A 9,330-nucleotide genomic window follows, 5' to 3' on the forward strand; every position below is an offset into this window, starting at 1 on the left:
ACTGTTGAACAATTTTAATTTGCAATTTATACTTTTTATGTTATCATTTGGTGAATTAATACAAGAGTAACATTTATTATAGATTTCAATTAATTGATTTAAGGGGCTATGTAGACTATAGTTTGATCTGCTAAAATCAGTATTCAATGGTTTCTGGAATCTTATACTTGAACGACTAAAACTAAAGTTTAAACTACCAAGAACTGATGGTGATGAAATTTGTCCGTTTATTATTAAAACAACAAAAAAAAAAACTGAAAGTACATCCTATGATTTGTCAAAGAAGGAAGATGTATGAGAGAATGTCTCTGTGAATAAGCCGGTAATGTATGAATATCTTAAAACCACGGAAGGGATCGTAGACAAAAACGCAAAAATATTTTCTGAATGGCTTCGAGTCTTGTGACGTGTACGGCGTGGTAAGGTGACCATACTGTACAAGCATTTTCCAGGATTGGTATCACAAATGAAACAAAAAGTAATTTTAAAACATATGGATCACGGAAATCACTTCCAAATCTCTTAATAAAACCCAGGACAAGAATCAAACATGTAACTAAATACGATTGGAACTTTTTTGCATGTAAAACTCATGGTTTTACATTTGTCAACGTTTAAAACAAAACGGTTATTATTGCACCATTCCCTAAATAATGTTAAGCCTTTTTCCAAGAGAAGACAGTCAGAGTTATTTTTTTGAAATTTTTTTAGTATCATCAGCATATATTAGGACAGACGAATTTTGTCATCGAAACCAAGTCATATATAAATAAAACAAATAGAATAGGACCAAGGTGACTACCCTGGGGGACACCAGAATTCACAACAAATGAACTGGAACACTCATTACGAAATTTAACACTATAACGTCTACCTTGCAAATATGAGGAGATCCAGTTTATGAAATTGTCGTTGAAACCTTGCTGTTATAGTTTTAAAAGTAATGTTTTATGACACAATTTATTAAAGGCCTTGCTGAAATCTGTAAAGATACAATCTACTTAACGGATGTGCTAACTACGCAGCACATTTCTTTAAAATAAATGATGGTACACCGTCGGGACCAGGACTAAAACATTCGTCAAGTTGTACGATACTATTAAGGACAGTATCTTCACTTATAACGAAATTGATAGAATTAAAGGGGGGCTAATCTACAAAAGCATCTTTAAAGTAGTTTGCAAACATGTATGCAATTATTCTCGGCTCATTACTATTTGATGTGGAATCAGTCATTAAGTTTGGGTATCCACTTGTTTTCTTCTTACGATTAACAAATTTTCAAAAACTGTCAGGATTATTTTTAAGGTCTAATTCAATTTTCCGAATGTAGTCATCATATAGGATGTTAGAGTAGTTAGTGAAAAGTTGTTTTATTATAACGAACGTCCTATGATCATCATCAGTTCTTGTTTGATTATACTTTATTCAAGCTTTGTTTCTTTTGTTTTAACGTGAGAATCAAACCATGGTGGAACACTCAAGTTATTCGAGTCTTTTTAAATGGAATCGTTTTGTAGAAAAAGAGAATAAGTTAAAAAGGTTTTCAAAATTACACCTACTAAAGTTGAATTCTAGTTTGTTGTTATTTATTTATTATTTATTTCATCTACGACCTTAAAGATTAACAGATTACATTTCAGTAAAAAAATAAATATTATAAATGTACTTAACAATAAATAACAAATACTTAATATCTTAAGAATAAATAGTATAATACATTCTTAAATTTTTCTCTGGAGAGATATAAGTCAACATAATCATAAATTTTATTGAACTCTCTAATTGACCTTGAAATTGGTTCGTTACTTCCGTAGTTGGTTCTATGTCTGGACTCAAAATCTTTCAGTCAGTGGCCTCGTTGAAGCATACATATATACATATAATTGAGAGTAATTCTGGACATCTTATGTGGCAGCAAAAAAACAAAATTGTGAGTTGTTCTTCTGGCTCTCAGAGATTGCAAAGCTTGGGAACAAGGATAGAAATTCCAGCGCATTTTGTAAAATACATATCTTGTAAAGCGATTCTGAACTTTCTGTATTCTATCAGATAAATTTTGTTGACAAGGATTCCAGATAACATCCGCGTATTCAAGATTTGGCCTGACCAGGGAAGTAAATAATGATACAAGGGTGTATGGGTCGGAAAAATCAACGGAATCCCTTTTAATGAGCCCTACCATTGAGTTAGCTTTAGCAACAATCGCATCAATATGAAGAGAGAATGAAAATTTAGAGTCAAAAAGAACCCCCAAATCTTTCACTTTTAATGTTCTCTGAAGAGGCTTAGAATCAAGAGAATAGATAAACTCATAAGTAAGAATTTTTCGAGAGATGGAAATTATGAAGCACTTTTTTATATTTAGATTTAAACCGTTTAAGTTACACCAGTGAGATAAATTATCCAGATCCTTTTGCAGCTTGAGACAGTCATCTGCACAAGTTACTTTTGAAAATAATTTGAGATCATCAGCATATATAAGACATTTGCTAAAGTTGACATAGTTGACAATATCATCAATGAATAATATAAATAACAATGGGCCAAGGTGACTACCCTGAGGAACACCAGACGTACACTTGATTGATCTTGAAGTATATTCCTGAATCTTTACTTTTTGAACCCTGCCAGTTAGAAATGAAGAAATCCATTTCAGTAAGACTGAATGGATTCCAAAAGCATCTAGTTTAAGCAGCAATATGCTGTGGTTTACCGAATCAAAAGCTTTGCTAAAATCAGTATATACAGCATCACTTGACCTCTAATTTCGATAGCATCAACAACAATCGATGAGAAACATGTCAAGTTTGTTATAGTTGACCTACCCGAAAGATACCCATGTTGAACACTATTTATATGTTCTTTCACAAGAAAATCAAGTTTGTTTTTGACTAAACTTTCAAAAATCTTCGGAATTGCGGACAACTTGCAAATCCCCCTATAATTTTCAATATTATTTTTAGAACCCGATTAAAAAATGGGGATTAGGAAAGAAGATTTCCATTCATCTAAAAATATCCCAGATGACAAAAAAAGTTCAAAAATTGTAAGCAACGGTGCACAAAGAGACTTAGAACATCTTTTTAATATTATGGCAGGGATGCCTGGATTCGAATTTGGCTTAAGAGAGTTAAGTGCGCTTTAAACATCAGAGTATTCCAAATGTATAGATCCAATATCAACCTTAGGGCCGTTTCGAGGAGGTTGAGGAAAGTTTGGATTGAAATTAGAATACACCGATTCAAAAAACTGAGCAAAAAGCTCCAGAGTTTTATGAACATCAGTATATAGTTCTTTATAATGTATCGAATTGTTTAACAATAATAAAGGAACTATTTGATTAACTGATGCCTTAAATTCATCATGATGAACAAATACTAAATCTAAAATTTTGAATAAATCATTTACAATTCTATTTACTTGATATAAATTGAGAGCATACAGGTGATCAATAAAGGAAATTTCAATATCTCTTTTTAAATTACTAGGTATAAGCATACTATCCGCAACAGAGTAAGACCAATTTACATCTTTTGGGGCGGAATATAACTAATTATAAAATACATAAAAATACCTGGCTCAAGATTAATTGAAAAACAAATTTGTTCAACATCTGTGATGGGGAGAGTCACTAGTTTGCACGATATACAAGAGCGGACAGCAGCTATTACACCAAATCCACGATCCTCTGCAGAGTTACAGCGGTCCTTTCGGAAGACCATGTATGAGTTGTCAAATATCTCTGTGTCTAGGATTCCGCTCCATAGCCATGTTTCAACAATAATAATGATGACATAATCAACATGACTTGACGCAAGAAATAAAGCAGGCACTTTTGTTCGAATTCCACTGGCATTGTGATAACAAATCTTAAAAGAATTAGCATTTGCAGCATTTGATGGAGAAGCTTGACTTAGTGGATAGCTCTTTGATTCTCCATCCCTGACAGGTTTTTTGGAATGAAATCAAATTCACGAATCTTAATTCCATATTGCCAAAAAGAAGAACTGAACACAGATTGTACATATTCTACAGGAATTCCAATTTTAAATGAAATGAATTTAAGATTTTCTTCATTTCCTTTCTTTATTAGCTTGAAGCATTTAAAAACGGATTCATTCACATTCAAGCTGGTCGATAAGTATTTAGTTATGGATTCAGTCGTCGTGGACGGCGTAAATTTTGACAAGTGAAACCATTTCAAATTGTTGTAGACAACAAATTCCGTATTTTGTACGCTTGTGCCCGAAATAACTTTTTTCGTTTTACGGATACCTTTTGTAGCAGCAAGTCTACTTCCAGAGGCAAGATTAAATGGTAAAGTTGAATTTGTATTAGCAACAGCAGCGGCAGTAAAACATTAACAGCATCAGCAAAAGATATGACATCTGCGGCATCTTTAGAATTAACATGCGCATTAACGGCATGCACAACAGCATCAGAAACAGGAACAGCACAATCGGCAACAGAATAATCGGCAACAGCATCAGCAGCATCAGGAACCACAGCAACATCATCAGCAGCAATATTAGCAACAGCAGCAGAACCACCATCAAAAACATCAGCAAACGATTAGATAGCATATGAGGTGAAGCCATGTTTAAATAAAGTGCTATGTCTAATGCAGGATGATGGCGATCTTCGTTCACAATTTTGAGCATATGGTTTTGGAGAAAAACACCAGATCGAGCGTTTTTCCAGAACGGTTCTTCACACCGTTCAGTTGACTTAAGCCACATTAAGACATACCATCTATTAATAAAAACTCGTTTGAAGATATCGCGTTTATTGGAACTTAGAAGTCATCGTCGACAATTTAAATCCAATCGAGATTGGGTAAATTAAAAACACCATCAACCAGTACTTCGTCTTCAGGCTCCAAGAGGATATAAATACTTTCTATACAGTTGTTTAGTTTTTCATAAACCTTGATCTTGCAGCTTGGAGATATATATGCTGGTACAATAAATAAATGCCCTATTGCCATTTTAATTTTTAAGCATGATATTTCGATGTCTGTTGATCGAAAGTCGTTAATCAGGTAACCAGTGAGAGTATTGTTGATAGCGACAAGAATTCCGCCACCAACGGGTGATTGAATCGTCTGAGTTATTATGATCACGTCTAAGGACTTGATTAGAGGAGTCAAAAAGCTCCGAGTCCGAGATAGAGTTGTTGAGCCATGTTTCCGTCAATATTATGATATCGTGAGGAAGATTGTTAATGTATTTGTAAAGTCCGAAGTGCATTTACGTTTTGGTAGTAGATTAATACCTTTTTAAGCTGCTTTGACGGTGGTTTAGCGCTGTCCGATACTGACGAAAAGGGTTGTTCGACTTATTAATAAATTAATGAACTAAACATGTAATTGAAAAGTGTCAATTACTTTCAATTCATTTATTGGCATTAGCAATAAAATAAGTACCTCAGCTACACTGTGATAATTTATGTTTGTCTTTTTAATTTATTAGTCTCTTGTTTTTAATGTTAATTTATTAAATAGTTTAAAAAAAAAAACAATTGTAATGATCTAAAAGGTGAAATTATTAATTTTTGTTTTTCAATTATGTGTAATTTTAATAAAAAATTGAAGTTATTAATTACTTGTTGTTAAAATTAGAATTTTTTCCCCAACGTTGATAACAATAAAGTTAAGTAAAGCTTAACACATTTTTTCAAAGAAAGTTTATTATAAGAAATCTGAAGGTGTTCTAAAGGTTCGATAGAAAGCTTAAACATTTGTTTTTCTTTTAAAGAATGTTTAAACTTAATTTATTTAGATTTTTAATCGAGATTTTTATATGAAGCAATTATTATGTTCTTAAAGTTAAAAAGGTATTAAATAGTTTAAGTTTTCTTATTTGATATAAGAATTGTTTATTGATAAGAACTCTGTAGAAGAGAGAGAGCTTAGTTTGAACGTCCTTGACACTTCCTTGAAGGGGGAGGGGTGAATGGGTAAAGTTGATTCCAAATTAATTTTTTCGTCAAAATTAATGTTGAAATGAAACTTTGAGGTAAGTCTAATCTAAACAATATAGATCTATACTTTAAAACGACTGAATTCTTAATAATTAATGACACAGTATTATAAAATTTAAAGGGCTTTTGAAAACTTTTTCTTGATTTTAACTACCCGTAGAAAGATATTGAATTTTGTCCGATTTGTCGAATTGAAAATTTTTAAATTTCTCTACGTTTCAAACTCTAGAACATAAATCGATAGTTTTTAGAAAGTTGTCGGCACGCTTGTGCGTTCGGTTTACCAGCTATATCTCAAGTGGAGATAACGACTTCAAACTAATGTTTGTTATACAGATAACATTAAAAGATGAAGAAAGAGGAGAGAGGTGTTTTTTTTTAAGTGAAAAATCTTATTGACTTAAAAACTGTGTCAAACAAATAACATTAACAACTTAAATAACATTTAATATTTAACATTGTTACGTATAAATATAAATCAAAAACTAACAAAAAATATTTTTCACTTTGAATATTTGTGAAGAAAAAATGACATTAACTCCAAAATAATTTAATGCGAAGAATAACAAAAAAAGAAAAAAATGTTTAGAAAAACAGAAGTGATAACTTTTTTTACAAACAAAAAAATTTTGTTAGAAATACTATTAAAAGTTGGTAAGAATTGATTATCGTCTCGAATATCTTGTTAAAATTATATCTTGTAAAAAAACATTGTTTCTAACTTTTTTAAAAATAATTGAAAATATTTAATTGACTTTTTATTATATTTTATTTATGTTAAAAACTGATTTTCTACTCGAATATCTCAGGAGTTAATAAAGCTATTTACTTTAAAATTATTCCATTCTATTCAGAATATTATTGTTAAATTAAGTTTTTTTTTTATAAAATTTGAATAGACATTTTTTCTTATAAGTAATAAGAACTTTCAAAAAATGCTTCTAAAAATTTATTTTATTATATGCAAAACATTAATTACAATTGATATTTTAGAAAAAAATCCAATCGACAAATGTATGTGGAAAACAACTAAAAAGTGACAAAAAAAGGTTTTTGACTTAAGTATCTTGAAAGGGTATGAAAAAAGAAAGATTTGACTTCAAACATTTGTTTATCTTACAGAAAATGTTACTATTAATACTTTGAAAAACTTTTTGAAATATCAACGATAGCCAAAAATTAAAAAGAGGCTAGGATGCGAACCACACTTATAACTTCCCATCCCGTCTGTCGATTTTTCTTGCTTAAAATGTTTATAGTCTTACGTGTTTTGGTAAAAAAAAGTTGTCAGTTGAATTTTTCTTAAAAATTTTAAAATTACCAACAATATTTTTCATATAAAGAAATAGTTTACTTCGAAAACCTTGTTTTGTTTAACAGATTTTTAGTCGAGAACAAATTTTTACCAATTTCCTAAATTTTTACAAATTGGATGAATGAAATTAATATCAAGAACCGAACATTAATTTTTACCAAATTTGCGTACTATTTCTTGTAGATTTTATTTTTTATGAAAAAACGGACTATTGGAGTTTTATAAAAAAAAAATTCTGAATATCGAAAACAATATTTTCTGAAAAAAAAGTTTGAAGACAATATTTTTAATTTTTAAAACCTATTTGAGCCGAAAGTAAATTTTTACCAAGTTTTAGTATTTTTTTGTTAGGTTTTTACTTTTTGTAAAAAAACTGTCAATTTTATTTTTCTCAAAATTTTACTGAATGATGAAAAAATATTTTTCAAAAGATAAAAGTAATTTAAAGCCAATATTTCAAAGTTTTGGAAAGATATTTGAGTCGAAAATCAATTTTTAGCAACTTTTATTAATTTTTTTGTTTGTTTTTATTTTTTTGTAAAAAAAACTGTCAATTCCATTTTTCTCAAAATTTTACTGAATGCTGAAAACAATATTTTTTAAAAGATAAAAGAAGTTTCAGGCCAATATCTCAAGGTTTTGAAAAGATGTTAGAGTCGAAAATCAGTTTTTCCGAACTTTTGTTAAATTTTCCTTTAAGTTTTTATTTTTTGTAAAAAAAACTTCAATTTAATTTTTCTTAAAATTTTTCGGAATGTTGGAATTAATATTTCTTAGAATTTAAAATTAGTTGAAAGCCATAATCTTAAATTTTTAGAAAGATATTTGAGTCGAAAATTAATTTTTAACACCTTTTGTTTAATTTTATTTTAAGTTTTCGAAAGAAAGAAGTCGAAATTCAGTTTTTACCAACTTTGAGTAATGTAAAAAAAACTGTCAATTATATTTTTTTTCAAAATTTTATCAGATGTCAAAAACATTATTCTTCGTTGCGCAAAATTGTTTTGGAGATGAAATCATATTTTAGTAGTAAAATTTTTGAGGTGACAAACTTTTTTTTTCAGTTTTTTTGATGTAGGTATAAAAAAACCGTTTATTGGATTTTTTTCCAAAAATATATTTGTTTGGTATAACGTTACAATCTATAATACAAACTTTAATTCAAGTCTCTAGCGTCATTGGTTCATGAGACGTTAACCAACATTTTCACCTTTTTTTAAACTTCTATGGTAAAAAAACCACCTACACAATTTTCTTTAGATCCCTTTCTGCATCTTTCTGCTTTATTATCTGTATAAAAAATGTATTTGAAGTCCCTTCTGGTTCTTGAGCTATTGACGACGAAAAAAACGTCGCGAACGTACGGGCGTACAAACGTACGTACACACGCACGCACAGACATCTTTCTAACAATGTTTTATTTCGACTCTAGGGACCTTGAGACGTCGAGAAATGTCAACATTTTTAATTTGACAAATCTGACCCATTAGGTACAATAACTTCCTATGGGAAGTTAAAAAAGGGACATAATATACGAAATTGACAAACTTTAGTGAAAATCCTAAATATTATTAAAAAATTCATATTTCGGGCAATTTAAACCTATTATAAAAACCAGAGTTGAAAACTAAACAAAAATAAAAGAACGGGTAAAAAACTTTAAATCGAAAAATAAATAAAACGCTTTTCAACAAAAAATTGGCTATGAAATCAATTTTGTTATTTTCCAATAAATATTTTCCTGACTCACTGTTTACCAACTCTATTTCGTTAAATTGTATTGTAACGAATTTTCTCGAGTTTCACAAATGTTGGTACAACGTATCTATTCCATTTCTCATTACAATATTTTCCATTAAATTATTCCCGGCAGGTAACCAAAGAACTCTCCAAAACTCCCACTGTCATTTTCCCACTGATACCTGTTATAGAGCTCCCATCTACAGATATACCTGCTTACATTCCGTCGCGTCGCTCTTAGTAATGTATCTTTGTATCTCTTACTAAAACTGGAAAAATACAACAACAAA

The sequence above is a fragment of the Eupeodes corollae genome, chromosome 3 (assembly GCF_945859685.1).
Source record: "Eupeodes corollae chromosome 3, idEupCoro1.1, whole genome shotgun sequence".
Taxonomy (NCBI): Eukaryota; Metazoa; Arthropoda; class Insecta; order Diptera; family Syrphidae; genus Eupeodes; species Eupeodes corollae.